At 37.3% G+C, this 16,487-nt stretch overlaps 1 long non-coding RNA gene across 1 annotated transcript in view; it reads right to left on the bottom strand.

Moving 5' to 3' along the window:
- Positions 1 to 1,003: 1,003 nt before the first annotated feature.
- The window catches only part of LOC131509334 (uncharacterized), a 34,743-nt gene continuing 19,259 nt past the window's right edge, over positions 1,004 to 16,487 (bottom strand). Inside the window, exons 2-3 of the long non-coding RNA XR_009260439.1 lie at positions 1,571 to 1,678; positions 1,004 to 1,109 (exon numbers count right to left, since the gene is read on the bottom strand). This is a non-coding gene — a long non-coding RNA (uncharacterized LOC131509334). The remainder of the gene's footprint in view (positions 1,110 to 1,570; positions 1,679 to 16,487) is intronic.

Here is a 16,487-nt window from a genome sequence, read left to right as displayed (position 1 = left end):
CCATGGGCTAGGCCTTGCCCTGGAAACCCTGGTCAGGAACAGCCTGGCCTACTGAAACCAAGAAGGTGGCTCCACTTTCTGTAACTGAGGATTAGAAGGCCTTGCTCCTCAGGCCTATCTCTTCTGGGCCTGTAGTGGCAGTGAATTCATTGCAGCTAAGTTCATAACAGGTATGTAGGTAGGAGGGAAATTACTGGGTCTTATGGTAATTCTATGTTTAAACTTTTGAAGAACTGCCAGAGTCTTTTCCAAAATGGCTGAACTAGCATTCAGGAGGTCCTGGAGATCTCTTGTTTCAACAGTGTTTGTGTGGAAGAGACCTGGATTTGTCCTTTCTTCCAGCCTCCAACCACCATCTTTTCAGAACCATCTTCTCTGCCATCCTCTGTCTCTGGGACCAGTGAACACCATATTTTGAGTTTAACTCCTTACTGCCTATTACCCATGACTTCCCAGATTCATCAGAATTATTCCACTGAGGTGAAGGTTCCTGTCAACTGCATCATCAAAATGGATCTGTGGGCCTCCTACACCTACCTTTATCTTGGGCTTCTATTTTGACCATGAGATGTGGCCCTGGAGAGTCACTTCTTCCAAAGTTAGCTAAGAGAAAGCAAGAAAGAGCCAAGTATCTCTCAAAGATGCAAAACCAGTGCCAGAGCTGTGCCTTCTTCCAGAACATGCAGAAGCCATTCCAAGATGAGTGGGGGTAGAACCTGAATGCCATGGGAGTCACTATGATTCTGGAGAAACTGACCAGGGACCTTTGAGATCTGGGCACTCTGGATCTGCCCATGCAGTTCTGGGACTTCCCAGAGAACTACTAACTAAATGAGCAGGTGGAACTCTTTAGGAAGAAAGCAACTACCTGACTATCTCCTCAGGCCGGTGGCACCCGGGCTGGATAAGTATCTCTTTGAAAGGCTCACCTTCAAGTATGACTAGGAGGCTCTGAAGAAGTATAGCATTTGAGGCACACCTACCCTTCCCCATGAACCGAACCCCCCCCCCCCACCGCCACCACCTCCTCTTGGTGTTGGGGCTTCTGCTCGAGGCTCTGCTTTCAGCCACAAGACAGCTTCTTAACCACTCTGGAACCCTCTCCCAAGCTGTGGACCAAGAGAAAACAATGAAACGTTTTGCAACAACAAAAATAAATAATAATAATGAATAAAATTAAAATGGTGAACTAAGATTAGCTATGAATAAGGGATTCAGTTTCTTCCCATCTTCAGCAATACTTGTTACTGTTGAGGCTTGTCATTTTTTAAAAGATTTATTTTATTTTTTAGAGAGAGAGCACACCACAGGGGAGAGGTGCAAGGAGGAGAGGAGTGGGGGGTGGGGAGAGGAGCAAGTAGAGGAAGGGGAGAGATGGGAGGAGATGGGAGATGGGGTGGGGAGAGAATCTTAAGCAGACTCCACATTCAGCATAGAGTCCGACTAGGAGCTTGATCGCACAACACTGGGATCATGACCTGAGCAGAATCAAGAGTCAAACGCTCAACAAACTGAGCCACCCAGGAGCCCTAAGTCTTGTCACTTTAAAGGAACTCTTGAGCATACTCACTGCCATCATAATTTTAACCACAATCTCTCACATTCCTTCCTCAGCCATTTACTGACTTGTGTGCTTTTCTCTATCATTTCTTCTCATCAAGTAGGGCCAGCTGATTCCCTGAAAGCAAAATATAAAAGGGACCTTGTGAAGTTATTTAGAGTTTTTATTTATTAAAAAAACCCTTTATGGCATTTGCCATCACGTGGTTAACTTGGTTTTGCAAGGCAAGCTCTTTGATGCTGGTTAATTTTGCTGAGACATTCTCCCTACTGTTTCCTTCCAGATAGTTTCTGATTGAGTAGAATTTAGCTAAGTGAGCTTTAGGCAAAGACTTCCTAATGTCAGAGCATTTATTCATAAGGAGAAAATTACATTCTTTAAAAATCAATATAACTAATTAATATAACAGTATAAATTATGTAATTGCTCAGTAATTTTTGCGGTTTATGTAGCAAATTAACTCATGGTTTTAAAACAAATTTATGCCCTTATAATAACCTCTTCATAGGCACTAATATGGGGCACATCTGAATACCAAGGGGAAAATAAATGAGGTAGAATAAATATTTTTTATTTAGTTAACTGTGAATTTTCTTAATAGCCCAAGTAAAACTGGTGCTTCTGGTTTCCAGCTGTGTAGTTCCTGTCTGTAATTTTTTTTAAATGGTTCTATTTTGGTTCACCATGGTCACATAAACCTGGGATATCCTCTTGAACCGCAAGTTAAAGATTATCAATATCAGACTGGAATTATGTCATAAAACATTACTGGCTGATTCATTAGAGTTGGTGTTGTAATGTTTCTTCAACTCATAAACTGCATTTACTATGAAGCCAGAGCTTCAGACATTTTCTGATATACAGATTTTTCCATGGTAGCAGAGATGATCTTGTCATTTTATAATTTACTAGACTGAAGTAATTCCCAGGCAAAGCACATGTATGAGAAAGTCAGCAGACACTCACAACAGGGGTGAACAAATTCCAGACCCAAAGTAAAGACATTACAAATGCCTAGAATTGCAGTCTTTATCTCTAAGGCAGGTGTTTCAAAACTGGACTGATCCCAAATATTTTTTTTCCTTTTTGGTTATTGTTTTTCTAGAAGAAGTTGAAAAGGATGTTAAAGATAAGGCAGGTGTTAAGATAAGATTCCTCAAGAGGAATGACTCATCAACAGCCAATCAGGGGTTTTGTATCTGTGAACATGACCAGGGGTGGTGGCTTGGCTATGGTTATGAAAACTCCCTTCAGTTCAGAGAAAACAATATTTTTAAACAAATGTTTGAAATAATTCCCACTCTAAGGGGGAAAAAAAAATCTCCATAATCACTTGCACCAATTAGATAACCAAGAATTTATTACTATGTCACTTTAAAGTTATTAGCTTGGATTCCAACTCCGCCTATTATGTTAAGGCATATTATATTCTTAATATTTAAAATAGTATAGGACGATGGATTAATCTCTTAGTACATCTGAACTGAATATGTCCAAATGAATTATTAACACAAAGTATGTTAATGAATGAATCAGAGCAAGGAGAAACAAGCACAGAGTTTAAGATGTTCAACATTAGTGTCTTCCAGAGTTATGCCAAGTTATTTTTTCTAGGAAGAAAATGGATTAATAAATAATACAAGGACAGAAGTTCATTGGCCCCTTTGTCATTTGGCTCCTCTGGGAATTATGGCAAAGAACAGTTGCCCTTGTTAACCTGTGAACATTTTTCACTCCCTTAGGTCATTTACTCTGGCTCAGGGGTCCAATTTTCCTTTCATTCATTAACCACATTGGGAAGTAGAGTTCCTAACCCTTTCCAGTCTAAATGTGGAACAATCACATCCCCTCACAATCAACTGCCAGTGTGCTGGGACCTTTACGTTTCACTGTGCTCTCACAGTGACGCAAGTTTTTAACAATTGAAGGATATTAACTCAAAAACTTGTTTTTTAATTGGAGGAGCTCAAGGGATTTCAAATAAATGAACTTGTATAAACTGGAAGCTGGTACATGTGCCTTTCCAATTATTTTTGTGCAAATTAGGGGAGAGGGCACTTCTAATCTCAGAAAGCAGATTTCAGAAATTATTTTAACTATGAAGCTAGCTCAGGATAACAAAGCTGAGCAGTTGTGAATTGTTTGGGTAGCTGAAAAGACATAACCTTACCTTCTATATAGTAAAGATACCATATGTTCAGAAAAATGCCATTTCATTGTTTAAGTATGTGCATTTTTGTTAATCCACTGGGTTATTTTCTTTTATTGGACCCATTGGAAAAAGAAACAGAAATGTCTAAATGAATTGTAGACTTTTGCTAGACCTTTTGCACTTTCCTCTAAATTGCATAATTTAATTGTGAATAAAAAAACCCGTTGCACCCTTTTGCAACAATGTAATTTAAATATTGTCTTCATTAATAAAAAAGACTAACAAATATATATTGTTATCACTAGGGAACATCTTCCCACACTGCTTGAAATAATGCTTTACATTCTGGAGAATGTAAGGAATACAGACTTTCTAGGAATTTTCAAAATGTACACTGGCATGGTAAGTAAAGGAAGCTTGGTTTGGAAGAATGATAGGGAAATCCTCTGTGTTCTTTGTCATTTCCTATTTCCTTACATAAGTGAAGAGAGAGAAGGGGGAGGGGGCTCTAATGGTTAATTAAGCCTTTTGTCAAATAACATTAGATAATTCCTGAAAAGAACAAGATTTAGGTACCTAAAATCTGTAATTGATCTTCACAAGGGAACATACTCTTCAAGAAAATAATTTGGTCCAGGAATAACTTTTTCATTTAACATATTCATTTTATATTAATTCAATATGAAGAACTTTCCAATTCTCATACACACACTATAGGTATGTCTATAAAACTTTTTGCATATATATATAGGTATATATATACACGCATATATATATATATACATATGTACACAATACGTATATATACATATATGTATATATACATATATACATTATACATATATGTATACATATATATATGTGTGTGTGTGTATATATATATAAAAATCTCCAATGGAAAAATAGTGTCTTACACTTAACGTTTTTTCAGCAAGCCCCTGGAATTAAGACACTTATTGGGCCAATTGGTAAAATATGCATAATTGGATACAAGATAAGAAAATTAACTATTCATTTAGATTTTTGATCTTTTTTAAAATTACAGAAATGAGTCACAAAGATATATACCTTATAAAAGATTCACACTCAATATAACATAACTGGACAACCAGTTTTGTAAGATATATTACCAGTAGTAGAGTTTTTGGAAAAACAGCTATATTTTTTATCCCCTTATTTGTTGTACAAACATTTATTTTATAACATACTACAGACCACAAATCCACAATGTCACCAAGAATATGTGACAGTGTTTTTCCATAACTATACCAGGAAGCGATATCATTTATTAAATTGTTTTGAATATTATAGGTAATATTTTTTATTTTTCATTCTCTTATTAAAAGTGAATTTGAGCATTTTAAAACACCCTTATTGACTACATACTATTTTAATTTCTTTTTTATATGTTTTCTTTGTATCTTTTTGGTTGTTTTTATTTTTCTATTTGGTTTTATCAGAGCTCTCTATATAGTCTCAACTTGGGATAGTTAAACTGAATGATTTATTTATTCAATGTATATTTACTAAGGAAACTTATTGAAACTTAATCATTATTTTATGTCCAAAGAAAACAATAATGAACAAGATATTCCAGTAAGGACAGACTAAGAATGAATAAACAAAGAATATATAAGGCAATTACTACTACTGTGAAGAAAGTAGATTATAAAGGAAAATTACAACAGGAACTCTCTTTCATTGCTGCTGGGAATACAAAAATGGTACAGGACAGTCTGGCAGCTGTTTTGTTTTTTTAATAAAACTAAACATGCAAAACTAAACATATTATTCAGTAATCATGGTTATTTACACAGAAATGAGGTGTAAACCTGCACATAGATGTTTATAGCAGTTCTATTCATAATTACCAAAACTTGGAGGCAACCAAGATGTCTTTCATTGGTGAATGGATACATAAACTCTAGCATATCCAAACAGAGGAATATTATTCAGTGCTAAACAGAAATAAGTTATCAAGCCATGAAAAGACATGGAGGAAAATTAAATGGTCATTATTTTAAAAATTTTGTTTTAGTTGTTTATTTATTTTTGAGAGAGAGAGGGACAGTGTGAGTGGGGGAGCGGCAGACAGAGGGAGACACAGAATCCAAAGCAGGCTCCAGGCTCTGAGCTGTCAGCACAGAGCCTGATGCTGGGCTTGAATTCACAAGCTGTGAGATCATGACCTGAGCTGAAGTCAGACGCTTAACCAACTGAGCCACCCAGGTGTCCAATAAATGTTTATCATTAAATAAAAGAAGTCAATCTGAAAAGTCTACATACTGTATGATTCCAACTATATGACATACTGGAAAAGGCAAAACTATGGTGAGAGCGGTTGAGAAGAGGAGGAATAACTGGGAAGAACACAGAGTATTTTTAGGGCAGTGAAACTATTCTACATTATACTATAGTAGTGGATACATGTCATTATACATTTGTCAAAACCCATAGAATGTACAACAGAAAAAGCAAACATTAACGTCCAGTCTAGACTTTGGCTGATGTGTCAACAGCTAGGTTTATCCATTGTAACAAATGTGCCACCACCCACGGGTGCGATATTGATTGTGGAGGAGGCTGTGCCAGTGTGGGGATAGGTGGTATATGGGAACTCCTTCAGCTCAATTTTGCTGTGAACCAAAAACTGATCTAAAAAATAAAGCATATTTTATAAAAAGTAAATTGTAAAATAAATTCTCATATTTCTTCTTATTTATAGGTTTGCATTCTTATATGCACTGAATAGTATGAGGCAAGAGCTAACAAATTTTGCTACAGTGATAAAGAATTTCTGTATGTTGATTTTCATAATGACCTCAAAAACCTTTAAACTCCCACATCAGTGGGTCGGCATCTGGATTCTGTACTATTCCATTACTTATATGTCTATATTTATGACAATACCAAATAATTCTAATCACTTTGACTTTATAATTCATTATCAGGCTGCATATAGTCCTGTTCAAGGATGGAGGCTCTAGAATGAGACCACATAGTTACTAATGGTGTGACCTTAGTATAGTCATCTAGTACCTGACCTGTCAAATTAAGAAGAGTTTTTAGCTATGTTAAGTAAAATAATATATGTAAACTGTAGGGAATAAGTTTAGGAATTCCCGGAGCCTGCACTGATGGGTTATCAAGGCATAAGGAATTACAAACACATAGGATGCTCACACCCAAGTATGGGCAAACAAGATTAGGTGAATAGGTATAGAGAGGGCGGGACAAAGTCCCCAATAAAGAACAAAGGTATATGAAATAAACAAGATTAGGTATTCAGGGCAGAAGTGCCACCCAAGTTAGTAGTATAGCAGAAAGCTGCTTTCACAGGAAGGACAGACTAAATTAGGTAAACAGGTAAATAGGGCTATAGACCTCTGCAGGGCCAAAGTTGCCTGGAGAGGAGCTAATTAACAAAAGAAAGGTGCCTTGTTGACCCTGAGGTAGCATGCTCTGTCTTTCTTGTCTTCTAGATCAGTTTAGATAAATAGAGGTGGTGCCTCACGTCTGCTCTAAACAACCTTCCACTCAGCGCAAGAATTTTGTTTTGTATTGACCCTAGCTCCACATATCTTCAAAACCCCCTTTACCTTACGTCCATGAGTTAAAGTTGATGCTTTCGTTATAACTTTGCGCACGTCCATCACCATATTTGTAAGCCTTCTGATCCTAATAAAAACGGAGCAAGGACCCTTCATTGGGGCTCTTGTCTTCTCCCAGACGTTAGCTATCCCTTGCATTTTACTCTTGCATCCCGCTTTCTTGCTAGACAAGAAATAACTCTAGACCCAGAGTCTATGACATGTAAGGCTTTTAGAAAAATGCCTCACACATCAAATCATATCTATTACCGTGTTTACTAATTCTATGATTGTTACTATAACATGGTCAGCAAATACACCCCTTCAGTGTTTTTATTTTTCAATAAACTCTTGATCTTTCATTTCATTTTGTAGTTTTGTCTTTTATATGATCTTGAAAATAAGGTTGCAAATCATAAACCTAGTTTATGCTGGTGACTTTTGATCTTTGATTTCCTTCTCTGCATATCTTCCAATATTTTCCCAACTCCAATATTCTCCCTTGTAGTTACATGGCCTTCTCCCTGTGTGTCTCTATCTTCACGTGGTGTTTTGCTCTTCTTTTAAGAGCACGGTCATATTGATTAGGGCCCACATGAATACCTTCATCTCAATTTGATTACATCTGCAAAGACCCTATTTCTAAATAAGGGCACATTATGAGGTATTAGGGTTGAGACTTCAAAATATCTTTTGAGTGGGTACATAATTCCACCTCTAAAATATCAACACACAGGATCAACTGAAAACCATTAGAACTGGGGAGCCTGGGTGGCTAGTCAGTTAAATATCCAACTCTTGATTTTGGCTCAGGTGATGATCTCAAGGTCATAGGATCGAGGCCTGCATTGAGCTCCATGCTGAGTGTGGATCCTGCTTGGGATTCTGTCTCTCCCTCTCTCTCTGCCCCTCCCCCTCACACATGCTTGCACCCTCTCACAAATAAACATTTTTTTTCAAAAAAGAAAATTTGCTTCCTTGATTTCTGTTACTACTAAATGTATATAATAAATTGTATTGAAGGAATTATTTTAAATTAATATTGAATGAGTGTTGTTACTATATTGTGTCTTTCCATCTGGAATATTGAATGTCTTCCTTATTATTCAGATTTTTATGCCCATTGGTGACTTTTTCTTTACATAGTGATGACTTTTCTTACGCTTAGTTTAGTATTTTTGTTTTGCTGTTTCTCTTACTTATGGGAGAGCTGGGAATGGCCAGGAAACCCTGTACCTACAGACGAAAGATAACTCCACACTTCGCTAAGAAAGAGAGGAGAAGGCATGGGAGCCAATGCTCACAGATGAAGACCCTGTTTGCTTCACTCTCATTTATTGCAGTGTCAGGCCAATCACAAATCTCATTGGCTTGTGTTCAGAGGGAGTATAACATTTCAGGCAAGCAAAACAAAGGTGCATGACATAAAGGTCAACAATCACAAGAAACTAATCAAATCAAAGATATACAGCAAGGGTCTATGTGTCCTATTGATTTGCTAAACTTTGCATACAATATATAGATAATGGAGTTCCCCAAGGACTGCAGAACACCTGAGAGGGTAGACCTAGGCATTCTGCAGTATAGAGCTGTTACCACAGGCCTCAGGAATTCCAAGAGGCCCATGCCCCTCCCAAGCTTAACTGCAGCCCACCAGAAATCTCATGTTACATTTTAACTACCCAAGCATTGTGTATAATCTCGTCATCCTCAGTAATAACCCCAACATGGGAGTCCCAAACATTCTCTTTCTCTATCTCATTACAGTTTTCAATTTTCTGTTTCTGGTCTAAGGGAAAAGAAATAATTGGTGCTGGTATTATGCATGGTCACCTTTTTCAACTTGCTTATTACTTCTAGTTTTTCAGTTGATTCTGTGTATTGATATTTTAGAGATAGATACAATATCTATCTCCAAAGATTTTGAAGTCTTAACCCCAATACTTCATAATGTGCCCTTATTTAGAAATAGGGTCTTTGCAGATGTAATCAAATTGAGATGAAGGTATTCATGTGGGCTCTAATCCAATATGACTGTATCCTTAAAAGAATAGTAAAACATTATGTGAAGACAGAGACACACAGGGATAAAGCTATGTAACTACAAGGGAAAATATTGGAGTTTGGAGAATATTGGAAATTATGCAGAGAAGGAAATCAAAGATCAAAAGTCACCAGGAGAAGCTAGGAATACAGAAGAAAGGTATCCTCCCTAAAGCCCCTAAGAAGGAGGCTATGCCTGACAATACCTTGATTTTACATTTCTAGTATACAGTACTGTGAGAAAGTAAATTCTTGTGTTATACTATCTGGCTTATGGTACTTTTTATGACTGTTCTAGAAAACAAATCCACTTATTCTGAAGACATCTGACCTGTAAATGATGAGAGTATTATCCTTTCCTTTTAATATTTATACTTTAATTCTTTTTTCTTATTTAGATGATAATTTAAGTACTCATAGAAAAGCATCTATTTTGTCTACCTTTTCAAATATACTGGTTTACAGCTCACATTAGTTTGTATAGTTGCAGTAAAAAGTATCACATACTTGGTGGCTAAAACAACAGATATTTATTATCTCAGAGTTCTAGAGTCTGGAAGTCCAAAATCAAGATGTTGACAGGATTGAATTTTTGTGAGGGCTGTGAGGGAAGGATGTGGCTCAGGCCTGTCTGTCTGATTACAGACAGCTATCTTCTCCTCATGTCTTCTATACCATCTTTCCTCTGTGTCTGTCTCCATTTTCTGATTTCCCTTGGACACCAGTCATAATGGATTTCTTCCTTTTCTTTCTTTCTTTCTTTCTTTCTTTCTTTCTTTCTTTCTTTCTTTCTCTTTCTTTCTTTTGAAAGAGAGAGAGAGAACATGCATGAAAAGGAGAGGTGCAGAGGAAGAGGGAGAGAGAGCATCTTAAGCAGGCTTCAGGGCCAGCACCCTGATGCAGAGCTCAATCCCACAACTGCCCCTGGATTAGGACTCATCTAAATGACCTTATTTTAACTTGATTACCTAAGACCTTATCTCCAAATAACGTTACATTCTGAAGTACTGGGGGTTAAACGCTTCAACATGTGATTTTTAAGGGGACCATACTTCAACCCACAACACAGTTCTTCATACATTTTCTCTTATATATTTAATAACAGTCTGTATCTGTAATTATGCTTTATTTCTTATACCAGTGGTGTTTTTGCTCTTTAAAAAAAATCATTGGCATGCCAAACTCTATTTAACATTCTCTTTTTTTTCCATTTCTTTTTTTTTTTTTTAATTTTTTTTCAACGTTTTTAATTTATTTTTGGGACAGAGAGAGACAGAGCATGAACGGGGGAGGGGCAGAGAGAGAGGGAGACACAGAATCGGAAACAGGCTCCAGGCTCCGAGCCATCAGCCCAGAGCCTGACGCGGGGCTTGAACTCACGGACTGCGAGATCGTGACCTGGCTGAAGTCGGACGCTTAACCGACTGCGCCACCCAGGCGCCCCCTTAACATTCTCTTTAAATGATAGCTTTTGAAAATGGCAGAGCAGCATGGAGACCCTGAACTTGTCTCACCCCTGAAATGCACCAGATCAGCAGCAAACCATTTTGCATACCTAGGACTTTGATCTGGGGATTAACACAACAATCTGCATAATTTGAACCATAGAACTTGACAGGTACACAGTGCAGAGAGGTGAACTGGGGGAGAGAAAAGTCATGGGAGGAGGGAGATGTTTTTGTGGGAAGAGGACAGAGAATGGGAAACAGGGAAAGTATGGTGCACTGGAATTGTGCAGTACTCCCCCAAAAGTAGCTGGAGAGAAAGAGAAAAACAGTGAAAACACTTGCAGGGGACTAAACAAGAAATCTGTTTCCCAAAACCATTGATGGGGAGAAAAGAGAGGGTTTCAATATCACCAGGATTCTGTGAACAGTGGAGCACAGAGGCTGGAGTTGCAGAACTCAGTGCTTGGTGGTGCTCTGGTGAGGAAATTGGACAAATCCCCAGGAGCAGGCAGCGGGAGCTGAGGAGTCCAAGTGCCACACAGGGAGAAGGAGTTCCCCTGCTTGGAATCCATTTGGTAGAGGCCATACAGCCTCCCCACAGGCAAAGGTCCCAGCAGACCCCAGAGAGCAGTCACATTTGCTGGTATTGGGACAAAAATGCCAGAATGCAGTGAAATCTGGTGCCAGCTGTGTGTTATGGTTTGCCTTAATCTCTGAACCTCTGTCACTGTGATAGCACACGAACCTTTTCTGGGGCAAGCCAGCACTGAGCCATTGCTCAGTGAAACCCTCCCCCAGAGAGTCAGCATGGGTCCAAGCCTCGGAAGGTTTCTGAAGTGTGGGGTTTTGAAATACAACCCCATCTGAGATAAAACTCTGGAAGGAGGGGCTGCCTGGCAGGTGGACAGCTTGAACACGGACAGGGTAGAGGCAGGAGTGGATGGAGTCCTGAGGCAAAGGAGGGGTGTTTACAGGTAGGTGAGATTGTGAAGTTCCTGTGCCAGAGACTAGGGAGTTGGGAGAAGCCATTTCCACCTCTCCTGTGCATGCGTTTGTGCAGATGCACATGTGTTCTACATTGATCTACCCCGGTAAGCCAAGAAGCACCACCTAGTGGAGAATGGGGCCATTACACCAAGCCCTGCCAACTGTACCCTCCAAGCACATCTCCTAGAAGACCAAAACAAGTCACTCCACCTACTTAGTGTAGGAACTATGGAAGTCTTCATAGTTTTGTTTCTAGGGGAAACTGGAAGTAACTGCATTCAGGTTTCATTCTGTTTGCTAGTTCAGTTGTTTGTTTTCTTTGCTTCTGCTTTTGCTTAAATTGTTTTTTCTTTCTTTTTTTATTCTTTATTTTCTTCTTCATTCTTGGATATAGGAGAAAATTTTATTATTATTATTTATTTTACTTTATCTTTATTTAAAAAAAAATTATTGTATTTCATTTTCTTTATTTCATTTTATTCTATTTATATAAATGTTTTTAATTTCTTAATTTTTTCTTACCTTTATTTTTCTTTTACTTTCTTTCCCTTTCTTCTCTATTCTATCAAGCTTCTCTCAACAAGCAGATCAAAACACACCTAGGATATAGTTTCCTTTATTTGATTTTTGTTTTGTTTTTAATTTTTTTACTTTAATTTTTATTTTATTGATTTTTTTCTTCCTCCAAAATGATAAAGGAAGGAGTATAAGCAAGATGTCTGAACTAGAATTTACAATCACGATAATCAGAATACTAGCTGGGGTTCAAAAAGCATAAAATCCCTTTCTGCAGACATAAAAGAAATAAAATCTAGTCGAATGAAATTAAAAATGTTATAACCTGGATGCAATCTCAAATTGATGCCACAATGACAAGGATGGACAAAGCAGAGCAGCGAATCAGCGATTTAGAAGATAAGATTATGGAGAAAAATGAAGCAAAAAAAAAAAAAAAAGAAACAAAGGCAAAAAATCGTGATACAAGGCTTGGAAAACTCAGTGACTTATTAAAAAAGGAATAACATCTGAATCATAGGAGTCCCAGACGAAGAGACAGGAAAGGGGGCAGAAGGTTTATGTGAGCAAATTATACTAGAAAACTTTCCAAATCTAGGGAGGGTCACAAACACCAAAATCCAAGAAGCACAGAGAACTTTCATTATATTCAACAAAACCCAATCATCAACAAAGCATATCATAGTCAAATTCACAAAATACGTACACAAGGAAGGAATTATGAAAACAGCAAAGGAAAATAAGTCCTTAACCTATAAGGGAAGACAGATCAAGTTTACAGCAGATCTATTCACAGAAACTTTGCGGACCAGAAAGGAGTGGCAGGTTATATTTAACATGCTGAACTGGAAAAATATCAGTCAAGAACTCTTTATCCAGCAAGACTGTCATTCAAAACAGAAGGAGAGATAGAGTTTCCCAGACAAACAAAAACTAAAGGTATTTGTGATCACTAAACCAGCCCTGCAAGAAATGTTAAGGGGGAACTTTTAAGTGGAGAAAAGAAAAAACACAACAAAAAAGACAAAGCAACAAAGACTAGAAAGGACCAGAGAACATCACCAGAAACACGACCTCAACAGGCAACACAATGGTGCTAAACTCCTATCATTCATTATTCATTCTAAATGTCAATGGGCTAATTGCTCCATGAAAAGACATTGGGTATCAGAATGGATAAGAAAACAAGACCAATTTATATACTTCTTACAAGAGACTCATTTTAGACCTAAAGACACCTGTAGGCTGAAAGTAAGGGGATAGAGAACTATCTATCATGCTAATGGTTGTCAAAAGAAAGCTGGTGTAGCCATACTCGTATCAGACAAACAGGATTTTAAATTAAAGATTGTAACGAGAGATGAAGAAGGGCATTATATCATAAATAAGGGGCCTATCCACCAAGAAGATCTAACAATTGTAAATGTTTATGCCTCGATGTGGAAGAAACCAAATATATAAATCAATTAATTGCAAAAATAAAGAAACTCATTGATAACAATACCATATTAGTAGGGGACTTCAACACCCCACTTACAACAATGGACAGATCATCTAAGCAGAAAATCAACAAGGAAACAATGGCTCTCAATGACACACTGGACTGGGTGGACTTAACAGATACATTCAGAACATTTCATCCTAAAGCAGCAGAATACACATTCTTCTCAAGTGCATATGGAACATTATCTGGAATAGATCACATACTGGGTCACAAATCAGCCCTCAACAAGTACAAAAGATCCAGATCATACCTTGCATATTTTCACACCACAGTGCTATAAGACTTGAAATCAACCACACAAAAAAATTTGGAAAGACCACAAATACGTGGAAATTAAAGAACATCCTACTAAAGAATGAATGGGTTAACCAAGAAATTAAAGAGGAAATTAGAAAGTACACGGAAGCCAATGAAAATGAAAACATGACAGCCCAAAACCTCTGGGATGCAGCAAAGGCGGTCATAAGAGGGAAGTAAATAGCAATCCAGGCGTTCCTAAAGATCAAAGAAAGGTCTCAGATATACAATCTAACCTTACACCTAAAAGAGCTGGGAAAAGAATAGCAAAGAAAGCCCAAAACCAGCAGAAGAAGGGAAATAAAAAGATTAGACCAGAAAGCAATGATATTGAAAAAAAAAAAAAAAAAGTACAACAGATTAATGAAACCAGGAGCTGGTTCTTTGAAAGAATTAATAAAACTAATAAACCCCTAGCCAGACTGATCAAAAAAGAAAAAGGAAAGGACCCAAATAAATAAAATCAAAAGAGGAGAGATCAGAACCATCACTGCAGAAATACAAACAATAATAAGAGAATATTATGAGCAATTATATGCCAATACATTGGGAAGTCTGGAAGAAATGGACAAATTCCTAGAAACATATAAACTAACAAAACAGAAGCAAGAAGAAATAGAAAATTTGAACAGACCCATAACCAGTAAAGAAATTGAATCAGTAATCAAAAAACTCCCAACACAAACAAGAGTCCAGGGATGGATGGCTTTCCAGGGGAATTCGACCAAACATTTAAAGAAGACTTAACACTTATTCTTTTGAAGCTGTTCCAAAAAATAGAAATGGAAGGAAAACTTCCAAAATCATTCTACAAGCCCAGCATTACCATGATTCCAAAACCAAAGACCCCACTCTAGAGGAGAACTACAGACCAATTGCCCTGATGAACATGAAGACAAAAATCCTCAATAAGATACTAGTAAACCAGATCCAACAATTCATTATAAGAATTATTTACCACAGTGAAGTGGGATTTATTCCTGGGCTGCAGGTTTGGTTCAATATCCACAAATAAATCAGTATGATACATCATATTAATAAAAGAAAAAGAACCACATGATCCTCTCAATAGATGCCGTGAAAATGTTCGACAAAATACCACACCCTTTCTTAATAAAACCCTCAGAAAGTAAGGATAGAAGGATCACAACTCAGGATCATAAAGGCCATATACAAAAGAACCACTGTTAATATCATCCTCAATGGGGAAAAAAACTGAGAGCTTTCCACCTAAGATCAGGAACATAACAAGGATGTCCATTCTCACCACTGTTATTCAAGATAGTGTTAGAAGTCCTAGCCTCAGCAATCAGACAACACAAAGGAATAAAAGGTATCCAAATCATCAAGGAGGAAGTCAAATTTTCACTCTTCACAGATAACATGATACTCTGTGGAAAATCCAAGACTCCACCAAATAACTGGTAGAACTGATCCACGAATTCAGCAAAGTCATGGGATATAAAATCAATGTACAAAATCAGTTCCATTTCTATACACCAATAATGAAGCAGCAGGAAGAGAAATCAAGGAATCTACCCCACTTATAATTGCACTGATACCATAAAATAACTAGGAATAAACCTAACCAAAGAGGTGAAAAATCTATACACTGAAAACTATAGAAAGTTTATGAGAGAAATTGAAGACAAAAAAAAAAAAAGAAAAACATCCCAAGCTCATGGATTGTAAGAAAAAATATTGTTAAAATGTCAATACTCCTGAAAGCAATCTACATATTCAATGCAATCCCTACGAAAATAATATCAGCATTCTTCATGGAGTTACAACAAACAATCCTAAAATTTTTATGGGAGCAGAAAAGACCCCGGATAGCCAAAGTAATCCTGAAACAGAAAATCAAAGCTGAAGGTATCACAATCATGGATTACAAAGCTGTAATCATCAAGATGGTATGGTACTGGCACAAAAACAGACACTCAGATCAATGGAACAGAATAGATAATCCAGAAATGGACCCACAAATGTATGGCCAACTAATCTTTGACAAAGCAGGAAAGAATATACAGTGGAAAAAAGATAGTCTCTTTAGCAAATGGTTTTGGGAAAACTGGACAATGACATGCAGAAGAATAAACCTGAACCACTTTCTTTCACCATACACAAAAATAAACTCAAAATGGATGAAAGACCTAAGTGTGAGACAGGAAGCCATCAAAATCCTGAGGAGAAAAGAGGCAACACCTTTTTGACCTTGGCTGCAGCAACTTCTTACTCCACATGTCTCCAGAGGCAAGGGAAACAAAAGCAAAAATGAACTATTGGGACCTCATCAAAATAAAAAGGTTCTGCACAGTGAAGGAAACAATCAGCTAAACTAAAAGGCAACTGACGGAATGGGAGAAAATATTTGCAAATGACATATCTG

Source organism: Neofelis nebulosa, chromosome 4 (genome assembly GCF_028018385.1).
Source record: "Neofelis nebulosa isolate mNeoNeb1 chromosome 4, mNeoNeb1.pri, whole genome shotgun sequence".
NCBI lineage: Eukaryota > Metazoa > Chordata > Mammalia > Carnivora > Felidae > Neofelis > Neofelis nebulosa.
This window is presented reverse-complemented; position numbering and strand designations above follow the sequence as displayed.